At 40.4% G+C, this 13,102-nt stretch overlaps 1 protein-coding gene and 1 pseudogene; one reads left to right on the forward strand and one right to left on the reverse strand.

Moving 5' to 3' along the window:
* SALL2 (spalt like transcription factor 2) overlaps positions 1–13,102 on the reverse strand; it is a 915,550-nt gene that overhangs the window by 299,818 nt on the left and 602,630 nt on the right.
* LOC125963468 (uncharacterized) lies at positions 876–12,332 on the forward strand (annotated as a pseudogene).

Genomic DNA, 13,102 nt, shown 5'->3' on the forward strand with positions numbered 1-13,102 from the left:
TAGATAACATGTTTTGTAGGAGTGCATTATAGCATTGTGTCACAGAAAGATCTGGCATGCTTATCTTGACTTTATTTTACAAAGAGAAAAATAATCAGCTCCTCACAAGTGAGACTGAACACTTTGGACCGATGGGATAGAAAATGTGACATCAAGACAAGCATAGGACACACGATCTACTAAGTACAGTTCTACCTGGGGAGGCAACAGGACTGAGGATCCGGAATATCCTGATCTTCCTCAAAGTCTAATAAATAAGACTCAATGTCAGGTTTCAAAAGAATATATTATTCCTGCTATAATTTCATGAAAACATAAAAAACTGAATAGATTCTGAAAACCTGAGGGGCTGATTTTTTAACATTCCATGTTAAAGTAACTTTATTTAGTGAAAACTCTAAATAGAGCCCTAGAACCCGGTTAAAAAAAAGAGATACATTAATTATTTTGGATAATATTGCCTTTCACCAAGAAAGCTGAAAATCTGTGAGTTTTAAAAGAACTCCACTGATTCAGAATGGAGAAAAGTAAAGAGAGGCTAAATGAATGACCAGTAAGTAGATTACAAGAAGGGTGCATACCCTATACTAAATTCTATTTTAAATGGGCCGGCAAAATTATTCTGCTGAATAATTATCAACACGTGTCAACCTGTTTAATCTGTAGTTCCCCTCAGCTCAAAACTTTAATACTAATTTTTCCATGCTCCTTTTCAGATACTGCCTAACAACTACCGTGGGAAGAAAAGTCGACATAGTTTTGTGGTGAGCCAGACTTTTTCCCCATCTGTGCACTGACCACGTGGTCTATGAACATAACACCCTACTTCCTGTTTGGAGGAGTGACACAGACACAGCAGTATATGTGCTGCTAGGCCCTCAAAGACACTGAACTCTCAGCTTGAGGCAGAACTGAAAACATATGTGCAGGGGAATTCTTGCCACATGGTGCTCTCCAGCCTGCCCTGGGTATTCCTGGCCTTCATCTTCTCTGGTAGGGATGGTTCCAAATATGGGTACAAATGTTCAGGTTGAAAGGACTGCACACAGGCACATGGTACTTCACATGGACTTGGGGAGGAAAGGAGGATTGGAGAAAAGAAAGCTTATCATGATTTCAATTTGGTTTTTCTTTGGGTCCTAAATTAGTCTAATTCCTACATTATTTTGTTCACTACTTCAGCTCTGTTTTCTGATTTTTTCCCACAGGATTTGGTGCGGCCCAGAAAGTTACTCAAGTCCAGCGAGCCATGTCCAGTCAGCTGGGGAGGCGGTCACCTTGAGCTGTCAGTATGAAACAAGCTGGAGCTGGTACTGTATTTTTTGGTATAAGCAGCTTCCCAGTGGAGATATGACTTTCCTTATTCATCAGAGTTCTTCTGACCAAAATGCAAAGAATGGCCGCTATTCTGTAAACTTTCAGGAAAGACATAAATTCATCAGCCTCACCATTTCAGCCTTACTGGTGGAAGATTCTGCAAACTACTTCTGTGCTCTCTGGGAACTCACAGTGCTTGAAGTAATAGGAAAAGCCAAACAAAAACCCCAGAGCTCAATAAGAGAGAGCCCCCTTGCTGCGGGAGCCACGCTGAAAGGCACACCTGCAGATGCCAGACAAGAAATGGTAGTCCTGTGGTTGCTTAATCTGTGGGCTGGATCAGGAGATTTAATTCTAAATAAAATCTCCTGCTATCTCACTTGGGAACAGATGTCCAGAGTAACTTTCTACTAATACATACTCAGTCTTGAATTTTTGACTTTAAGTCCATCACACAGAACATGTGTAAAATTGTCTAAAGTTGAAAACTTGCTCCATGATAATTTAAAGTGGCACTTCCACCTAAAGACACTCACATCACAAACCTGGGTCTAGTTATCTGAAATGGTCATGAAAATCATTTCCTTAGTCCTTTCCTCTTAGACTTTGTGTCAGGGTACAATCAGAGAAGCAAATCACAAGTGATCTAGAATAAGAGGCTCACTGTAGAGAATAGAACTCAGGCAATAGCTAGAGCTGGTGGAGGGGTCTATACAAAGCTGTTATCTTTGCATCTGGTGTTGAGCCTGAATTCACTGTTAGTCAGTTAGAGTGTCATTTGGGAAGGAAAGTTGGATGTGGACAAAAGCATGGACAGACTGTGACATCTACGGATACTAGAACCCATGAGGACAATGGTACCCACAAAGACACACTAAAACTTGTCTGTCTCTCGCCTCCTTCAGTCTCACAATGGTGGGTGACCTCAAGGAGAAGTGGGTGTCATTTGCCCTCATGCTACACGCATACTTGGTCCAAGACAAAGAGAAGATGAGGAGGAGATCGGGTGGGCGGTAGAGGAGTTGTGAGTCAACAATAAGATGAGCTAGTTCATCAGCAGCCACATGTGTGAGTTGCCCAGTTCCTGGAGCCCTGCACCAACCAGCAGAGCTTAAAAAATGTGGCTACTTCATGACAACTACCTTCTAAACCTTGCGCAAGTCTTTTTTGTGGCCAACCCTAACCCAGAACAATACAGGGAAGAAAATTCTGGGACATAGATATCCAGATAGTTGAGACACTACAAAGCTACTACAGTACCCTCTATGTCAACTAGTCACCCATCTATACCTCTTTTAACAACAGAACCTTCAAATAAAGACAACAGCAAAACTATGCTTCCTGTTAATAAGATGCAGTTATTCCCCATTCAACCAAAACCAAGCTAACCCTCTCCCGAAGAGAGTACACCCAGTTAATTTATCCATTTTGGGGTGGTGTTCTTTCCTCTTATACCTCATTCACACTGTCCCATTGAATCCTGCATCTTAACCACTGAGATACAATGAGATATCAGATAAACTTATACTTGCACATCATATGTTACCACAGGCAGACAAGTAGGGGAGAGATTTAAAAATGGTTAATGTATACATAACCATATTCATATCAAAATGAAAACGAAATTGTCATAAGTATTATAGTTCTTGTTTCTGCAAATGACCACATGATTGTAGGTGGTATTTATAACTACCATTTCCATTACCCATTCCATAACCTATTTGCTCATAGCAAGTACCTTCACTCACTGCTCTACTTGACTTCCTAAAAAACAAGTTTCTTATTCAGGAGCAATGCTATGTGGAAAACCATAAAGATGAGTAAGGAATTCTGCAAGTCCACCACTGTGGTTTTGGCAGAAATTTGCAAGGCATTGAAGGCAAATCCAGGGGTCTATTTAAGTGGAAATAATCTTGCCAATACCCAGGGAAAATCGATATATTGTATTCTGGGAAATATCATTAAGAATGATGCCTGATTTCACATCAGAAGTCACCAAGTGAAAACATTTTTGAAGTGTTAAAACAAATAAATAAAACTTTGAAACTGGCTTCTTATGAACATGAAAGTATATTTTAAAATTGTCTTTGTTAAAAATCACTGCTAGTAGGGGGGGAAGTCAAGGCACAGAATGGTAAACTGTATTTGCAATGCATATATCTGATAAAGACTCAAATGCAATATATATTAAAAGCTCATGTAAATCAATAAGAAAAGAGTTAGTAAGAATGGCAAAACCTTGGAGATCCAATTCATAAATATTATATCCAATAGCTAATAAATATACAAAATTATCATTATTCATCAGGGAATATTATTATTATTATTCATTAGGGAAATGAAAATAAAACCTCATCTGTGTCCTTTTAGCATCCTGAGTGAATCAGTTTGGCTAGGAGAATATGACCTAAGAAGAGAGGGAAAAATAATGACTGTCTCCAGGAAAATAAGTGCTTAAGTAAATTTCTTAGAAGCTCCCATCATTGAACTGATGTGGAGAAAACAACAAGCAGTAACAGAACACAGACCCGGACATTGAAGGAAAGGAAGGTTTTACTAGAAAGAAGAAAGTTGGTACTTATTGGACTTACTATATGTCAGGCACTGTAGTATGCATCTCAGATTCATTATCTAATTCAAATATCATAAACCCTATGAGATAGATTTTATTGTTCCAATTTTTTTAATTTTTGGGAAATGAGAAAGAACTTTCCTAACTGTGAATATCATCTCTAACTTTTATTGCCAGCCAGAGTGTAGCATTTATGGGGCTCCTAAAGAGCAAGGTTTGAACTATGGAGAAGCACTTGGCCCCAGCTCAGGGCGGCTGGATGTCTCAGTGATGGTGACATTACTGGTTTAAACAGGAACCTAAAGGGAACTAGGAAAGAAGATGCCAAACCTAGGCACAAATTGCCCCAGGATCAATAGATGAGGAAATCATCCGCTAATCAGTTAACAGTGCTGAATGCTTTAGCAAGTTCCTTATGCAATAGTGTGCTGGGAAGAATAAGGGGCCTCAGGGAAAGATATTATTCCTTAAACGCTCCAAGCATGTTTCTATATCAAGACCTGTGCTCCTTGCCTTTGTCCTCTCTATTGTGATTTTATGCCCCCAAATATCTACATGGTGAACCTCTGAATTCCTTCACGTCTTTACTCAAATGTCACCCCTTTGGGAATCTTTTATCTTTTATCTCTTTAATCTTTCTATTTTCCTTCCTTGAGAATCAGGCTCTAGCACACTGCATGCAGCAGGAAAGAAAGCTGAAGCACTGCCACCTGGTGTCCTGCTCAAATATTTTGTGATGCTTACACTGGCCTCGCTGCTGCCCTCTAGTGATATTGGGTAAAATTGTGGTGAAGCCTAGCCACAATAGAAGCTGCCATTGCTGAACCAGTCAGTAAACCTCCCAATGCAGAAATCAGGAGAGGATTCAGGAGAACTGGCTGGTTTTTTTCTTTTGCTAGCCAGATGTGAAAGTGATTGATTTCAAATGACATATACAACACATGAGATGATTTTGCCTGTAGAGTTATAGGCTACCTTGGAAAGAAAGCTCAGAATTGTTGTGCAAGTTTGGGGTTTCTTCTCTGGTAAGTATAACTGTGTCTACTGCTCTGTCCTTTCTTGTACTATAGCAATATCCTGAGAAGTGGGAGCAAGAGTCAATAATGGGAAAAAATAAACAATTGTAGCAAATACTGGGTGGTACACTCATTTCATATTATAATATGCCCACCCAATCTCTCAATATGACACCTTAATGAATTGACTTCTCATTAACAGTAAGAACATGATAGACCATGGATACTTATGATAACACATGAAATCTGCCAGGTAACCTGCTACATATATCTCAGAAAACTACTGAAATTTATCTTAGGCTAGATTCCTCTGCGATTTCAGATTCTGTCTCCCAATACCCCACCCCCCACCCCCGCAAGATTCTGCACATTGTCTGCAGCTGGTTGAGTGCCTAAGCTAGGAAAGGTATTGTGTTGGGTGATTTGAATGTGTGTTCTCACTTAATTCTTACTGGAACCCTTCAAGGTTGGGTCCATCCTACTTTAGGGAGACAGTGTAGCAAAGTGCTTCAGACCAAAGACTTGGGTTGTATTTCTAGATCTACCACTCGGTAGCTGAGTGATCTTCGGAAAATGACTTAATAATTTTTATGCTTCCATTTCCTCATATCTACCATGTGGATATTGACAGAATCTACCATGCAGGGTTCTTATGAGAAGTGAATGAGATGATGAATGCCAGTGCTGAGCCCAGCACCCCCAGAAAGATACTGGCTACTTGCAGAAAAGGGAATTGAACATGAGAGAGGTTCGATACCTTGTCTGGTGTTACAGAATAAGTGTCGGAGTGGAGCCCTCTCTCCATACCCTGTCTAGAGCAGATGCCTTCCCTCACCCCAAGAACAACTCTCTAGCTCAATACAATATTGTATTTTTTAAGTGCTTATCACTATCTATAATTATCTTTTTAAAAAAATCCATTTATTCAATTCTTCCTCCTCCTACCGCACTGTAGGCCTTTTATATCCTTTCACTACAGAATCCTCTATGAGTGAACAATACTTAGTGCAGGAGGCTCAATTTATATGTGTGTGTGTGTGTGTGTGTGTGTGTGTGTATAAAATAAATGTACAAAAGATAAAATTATTTCTAGAGTCCATGCTATTCAAACACTGATATAAAAGCTTAAGCTGGACTAATCTTTGTGTTGTTTATCTAGAACTGTCAATATGTATATCCTGCAAGTCACTTCATCTGAGATTTAATTTATGCAATATATCTAGCAATCAGTTGGCTTCTCCTCGATTTCAGGTAAGGTGGGTTGCTGTAGATTACAGGATTCTACCTTACTAGTTGCATGAATGTCAAGGCTGTTGGAGGTATTCCTGTCTTATTCTGGACACATACCTTCCAATATCCGGGTGAATTTTTCAATGGATCAGTATTTTCATCAGAAATACGCTTCACAGCAAGTAGGCTTTATGATGGTGTGGTCATACCCACACTATCCTAATCATCAAGTGGTCTGATCTGGAGGAAAAAAAAAAAAAGGAACTTTACTTGTACTACTTTCTGTTTGTCTAGCAGTCCATTCCTAACCTCAGCCTTTGCACTTCTAAATTGGGAGACATTAATGAGGTTTTTCAGGATTTCCTTTATTAACCACAGTGGCATCTCTTTTCTTGGGAAGGAAAGTCAGAGGTTAGCCATTGAGATATCTTCCAATCCTGTTCCACTTTCCAGAACACTGTTTGAGTGTGTGGAAGGTACTGTTCCCTGAGTTTAGTACCTTCCCCATGCTCTTTCCTTTATTTATTTCAGTTGTTCACTGGAAAGAAGGTTATATAGTCAATTTACACTGCCAATTTTCCGGAAGTACATTTAGATTCTGAACAATCTTAATTACTGCTATCTTGTACTGTTAAATTTCCCCTGGATGTCTTTTTTTTTTTCCAGCTGTTTTTTAAGCTCACAGGGAACAGAGAGTATTGCTTTCATAATTTTCAGATCTCTTAAGGATATTCTGGGCACAAGATGACTGTTTAAACTAATATGCGTATGTTCAATCAAACTAGCATTATTCCTGGACTGTGACACGGGCAAGATAGAACATAATTCTTATTTACTTTTAAACAACGCTATTTGAAGTAAAATTGACATTCCACAAAATTCATCCATTTTGAATGTACAGTTCAGTGATTTTTGGTAAATTAGCTGACTTATGAAACCATTACAATAATCCAGGTTTAAACACTTTTATCACCACAAAAAGCTCCTCCATCCTCAATTATAGTTAATCCCTGTTCCGATACCTGGCCACAGGCAACCAGTGATCTACTTTATATCTCCATAGGTTCCTTTTCTGAACCTTTCATGTAAATGGAGTCATTCAGTACATTTAAGTTGTTCCATTTTTTGGCTAGTAGAAAGAAACCCAAAAAGCAGACTCCTGTTATTTTTAGAACGTATCTTCTCTACCATTTAAAACATTTACTAAGTATCACAAATGTAAGTGGCATGGCAGATTCCAAACACCATGGACTCCTTACCAGATAGATATGTGTTCTAATTATTACCAGGTGTTTGACCTGGAGTGAATTCCTCAATCTCTTTCAGCTTTAGTTTTCCTGTTGGTAAACTGGGAATGGTAGTAATTCTATTGTGTGATTTCTGTATTCGAATAACGTACATAAAGCAATAGATAATTTAGCACATTGTATGTGTGCACATTTATAATATGAGGATTTGAAAGTTTTAGAAATTTTGTTGAAACTTCATATAAAAGATTCCTAACCAAAGTGTTTTTCCTGCCACAAATTGCCATCCCAATCTCTCTCAAGTTGAGTAATTGCAGTGCACGATGGGGCAGCCCACTTCTGAATGGTTGTCAGCTCTCTTTGTGCTGTGGACTCATGGGGGATGTCCTCACTGTTTGTGAAGCTGGTCTCAAGAAAGCAGTGTTTGAGCCCTCCTTTTGAGTGACAGGAAACTGAGTCTAGGTCAGAAATTGTTGGTGTGTTTCTAGGACTTGTATGGGGTCTTGCCTCTGATGGGCTGGGCAACCAGATGCAGAATCCTATTTTCTGAAGAAGAATATTCCTCTGCTGAGGATACTTGGGCAGGATAAATGGAGAGGAATCCTTTGCCAGCTCCATTGTTAATCCTGTGACTTCATCTTGGCCTTAAGTCCAGGGGCTGCTAAAGACATTCTGAACAGTATGTGGCAGTGATGGAGAAGGAGGGGGATGTAGTCACGTAACTCTAGGTTCTATCTGGGAACGTGTGAAGACAATGAATACTCTGTAGAGAGATCAGTGTATGTCTGACTCTGCCTTTCCGAACATAAATGAGCAGCATATTGAGTGTGGAACAGATTTCTCCATCTCTGCATGTTCAGGAAGGAGGGAGCACCAATTTCACCTGCAGTTTCCCTTCCAGCTCTTTTTATGCTTTATACTGGTATAGATGGGAAGCTGGAAAAAGCCCTACGGACCTGTTTTAATGACTGTAAATGAGGATGAAAAGGAGGAAGGATAAGTAAGAATCACTTTGAATACTAAGGAGGGTTACAGCTGCATGTACATCAAGGATCCCAGGCTGAAGACTCAGCCACATCTCTCTGTGCCTGCACACAGTGCCCTTCAGCCTCTGCAGCCCATGGCCAAGCCTGTGCCTGGTGCTGCTCTGGTACCAGCATTGAGAAAGAGCCATGTGTGAGGTGGAAAAGGCAAATTCAATGAATTACAGTGTTTTCTATAACCAGGGGGAAATGCAATGATAGATAAACAAGAGTTCCAGTCACTGTAGCTCCGTCAACTAACGGGACTGTCATTACACATCACTCACCTCCATTCCCACCAGTATATTGGCCATATCATTCAATCACATTCCTAGCCTCCTCTTTTGCCATGATTCCAAGTGAATTAGATAGTTACTCAAACCTTTCTAAAATAGTCTGATTAAAGTAGGGTAATATTCACCACTCGTTGCTATATCCTACTTCATTGCAGGCATGTTCTTCAACACAAAAAGAACAAAGAAGAGAAATGGGAAAAGCAAATAAGTTTTTATTGATTTCTCCTAGGTCTTCACAAAAAACTTTCTTAAAGATTTTGAAGTGAATATACCTTCTTTTCCATAAGGGAGTTAACATCAGAGTTCCCTATAAGCTCACTCTCATGTAGCTCATTTCCAAGAGTATTAGCGTGTATTATGTGTTGACTATTCATGCTCTCTCACCCTTACTGTGCTAATCTTTAGCTGGAGGATATTTTCTATACTTGGCCTCACTGTGGACTTTGGACACGGCAATGTGACCAGCTTTGACCAATGGAATGTGAGTGGATAGGAAGTATGTTCTATCATAGCTACAACTAAATATATTCACATGGCATGTCTTCTTTTGTTTCTTCCCTGCACTTACCAGGTAGCGGTTGTCCTTTCAGCTTTTATCCATAATGTGAAGAAGACACAAGGTCCAGAATGGAGAGATAACTCATAGTAGCAGAACAGAATCGTCCTGTATCCAGGAGCAGAGCCTCAGAGTGCTGGGACTGCAGTTGACCCACAGCTAACATACCATGGACAACTCAGTAAACTTTGTTCTTCTGAGCCACTGACATTGTGAGGTTGTTTGTACTGAGCATTGCCCTAGTCAAAGTTGACTGATATATGAAGTCATATCAATTCTGTCTTCTAAATATTTCTCACATTCAACCACCTTTTTTTTTTTTGTTTTTGCGGTATGCGGGCCTCTCACCGTTGTGGCCTCTCTCGTTGGGGAGCACAGGCTCCGGACGCGCAGGCTCACCGGCCATGGCTCACGGGTCCGGCCGCTCCGCGGCATCTTCCTGGACCGGGGCACGACCCGTGTCCCCTGCATCGGCTGGCGGACTCTCAACCACTGCGCCACCAGGGAAGCCCCAACCACCTCTTTTTACTTGCCTTGTTACTATCCTGGTCCAGGTGCTCATAACCTCTCACTGAGTTGGTTGGAATAACTTCTTAAATGTATCCCCTATCCATGAGCTCTTACTTCCCAAATCTATCCCTGAAGTTATCATTCTAAAATACACATCAGATTAGATTGCTCTTCTATTTCAGGACCTGCTATGGCTCCCCATGACCCAAAAGTAAAAGCCAAGGTTTATGTGGCCATCTACAGTATTACTTCCAGTAAGTGTTCATCTTCCTCCCCAGTATTACACCAAGATTTCTGAATATCAGCCATATCAAATGAACTCACTCTCATATTTTCTTCTTATAAATATTATTTCTTTCTCAAGTTGGCAAAATCCTATTCAATCTTCAGGACCCAGTAAATGTCACATTTACTTTTTAAAAGATTTGCCCTCTCCCTCTTTTAGTGTTCTGTACACAGTTTTGCAATAGCACATATCTACTATGCTAAGAATATTTTTTGGTTTTAATGCTTCACTTGTGCAAATTCCTCAAGGATAGGGGCCCATACATATTATTCTTTAATCCCAGCTGTTATTATTGTCCCTGACTTACAAGAACCATTCAGTAGACCTGCCTACAGCTTGACCACAGTTTACTTTTGACAAGTGCACTGATTAATGAGAGCTGGTTTGTGAAGCTGGTTTATATGAGTGGGTTGGAAACCTTCCACTACGGGAACACTTGAAGATACTTCTACTTCATTATATCCCTCAAGCCAACACATGGCTATGTTTCCCACTCTTACACCTGGTTCTTACTTAAACCATCATCCCAGGAGGACAATGTGTCCCCATCTAAGCATATGTATCAACACAGCCATACAGAAGTTTGTCTCCATATATTCGTGGTTTTTAACATCAATTGTGAATGAAATGGTGCGTGAAAATTCTGTATGTTTTTAAAACGTATCATTTCTATACTTTACGATATCTCCTTTGACTCTCTTTGCTCTTAGTACAGCTTACCCAGGACCTTTTGATGAGTCATGGTAGATGACCATAAAGACAACGCGTATCATTAAATGAATCTTCCTCAACCTTCTGCTTTCCACATGAAACATTCCTGCTTTTACACATATAATTCACTTTCCCTCCCCTAATAATAAAAAAGATATCTCTCTTTCTTTTAAATAGTGTGCCTCTGTCCAAACGCTTCACCCACTCCATTCACTTTGACTTCTCTGGCACCTCAGCCCACTGATCGTCCAAACTCTATGGTCTGGTTCTGCAGGACTTTCTTGCTACTGATTTCTTCCCATCATTTAAAATATTCAAGCATGCTCCTCTTGAAAAATATTTAATATTCCTCCAAACTCATACATGCCTCTCCTGTAACCAATCTATTTTTTCTCAGAAATATGAATGATCTCCTTATTATTAAATCCAAAAGATATTTTTTACCTCCTTCATCTAGACAAGTGTTTCTCAAATTCTAATGTGCGCAGGAATCTTATTAAAATGCAGATTCTGACTCAGGAAGTCTGGGTAGGGCCTGAGCTTCTGCATTCACAATAGCTCCCCAGTGATGCAGATGCTACTCACCTGCAGACCACATTCAGAGCAGCCACTTTCTGTAGTGCTTGCCACTCCTTTCGGAGACTTTTGTGTTCCTGGCAGGAAGGAGGTGAGGAAGGTTCACAAAAATTGTGAACTGCTCTTTCTTTCTCTATCTGACCAATAGAGGGAGCTGTTGTGTAAACTGGAAATGGTTTTTCTATATAAGATCAGAATAATCGCACAAAAACCTTCCTTCCCTACAGTTTAAGATATTCTAACACCACTTTTTGCACAATGACATGTAAAGCATCTCAGACGCCCGAGGCAGGCAGTCTTGTTAAGACAGCCTCTCTCCCAACACACCTTACAACGTCCATCAGAAGAAGAAATCTAAATCCTGTGTCATTCCTTCTCAACCTCACAGCAACCTGGGTTCAAGTCCACCAGTCATCAGACTTTTGTTTGTGGAGAATCTCCCAGAAAGGAGCTCACTGCCTCCTCACTGCTCTGCCATGACCCTGGTGTTCACCTTGATGCTTGAGGTGCTCCTGTTCTTGAGTGAGTACTGTTCCATTTTACTCTCTTGTCCACACATGGAACATTGCTTTGGACTGACTTTGAATAGAGACTTTTTGTTCTGGCTGAGTTCATTGATTCAGCATTGATGTTTCAGGAGGAGCCGGAGCCCAGTCGGTGACCCAGCCTGACGGCCACATCACTGTCTCTGAAGGAGCCCGTCTGGAGCTGAGGTGCAGCTACTCATCTTCTGTTTCGTCCTCTCTCTTCTGGTATGTGCAGTACCCCAATCAAGGACTCCAGCTTCTCCTGAAGTACACATCTGGAAACAGCCTTGTCTCAGGTATCAAAGGTTTTGAGGCTGAATTTAGGAGGAGTGAGAAGTCCTTCCACCTGAGGAAAACATCAGCCCATTGGAAAGACTCGGCCAAGTACTTCTGTGCTCTGAGTGACACAGTGACTAAGACTACAGTGGGAGCTGAACACAGCTCCCTGAACACTCCTGAGACTTAGTAGCTTAAAGACTCAGGGTCTCAGCCTATGTTATTTTCAGGATGTTGGCATGTTCTGTGAAGGCAAACAGTACAGAGAATACAGAATCCTGAAAGTGTCTGGTTCTCATGGGCATCTTAGATTTCTTTTCTCTTTCTTTATTCTTTTGTAAAGGAAAGACTATTGGTTTCTTAATTTCAGTGCTCTCAGTGGTCTTGAGGCTGGTGGGTGGTTTCTTGTCAGTGTCACCTGAGCAGGCTGTGCCTATACTGTACTGTTTTCTTCAGAGTAAGTTTTTATGTCATAAAAAGAAAACCCAATCTTAATATTCTTTTCCAAAATATAGTTGACAATTCCAAGGTATTTGTTCTCACTTATTTAGTTTGGTTCAAACAAATGGGATTCTGGTTGGAATCACATTGGAAACTGACATTTTAGGATATTATGTTTTCCTACCCAAGAATATTATATGCCTCTTCATTTATTCAGGTCTTGTTTTAGTCCTTTAAAAGTAAATTTTGCTTGCTTGTTTCCAGAAAAGTTGGAAAAAATGAAATGAATCATTGAATAAGTGGAGAGTTGATGTCTAGTGTTCTGTGTCTGTTCCTCTCTCTGAACAGGGAAGAGAGCCAACAGAAAGTGGAGCAGCATCCCCAGTCCACAAGTGCCAGGAGGGAGAGGTTTCTATTTTTAACACAGTCACACACGCAGCAAGAGTGAGAGTTCCAACCATTAAGAAGAACATATCTCTGTGCAGGTCATAGGCTCAGACTCCACCTTCTGCTCTGTAA

This window comes from Orcinus orca, chromosome 2 (assembly GCF_937001465.1).
Source record: "Orcinus orca chromosome 2, mOrcOrc1.1, whole genome shotgun sequence".
NCBI classification, from domain to species: domain Eukaryota; kingdom Metazoa; phylum Chordata; class Mammalia; order Artiodactyla; family Delphinidae; genus Orcinus; species Orcinus orca.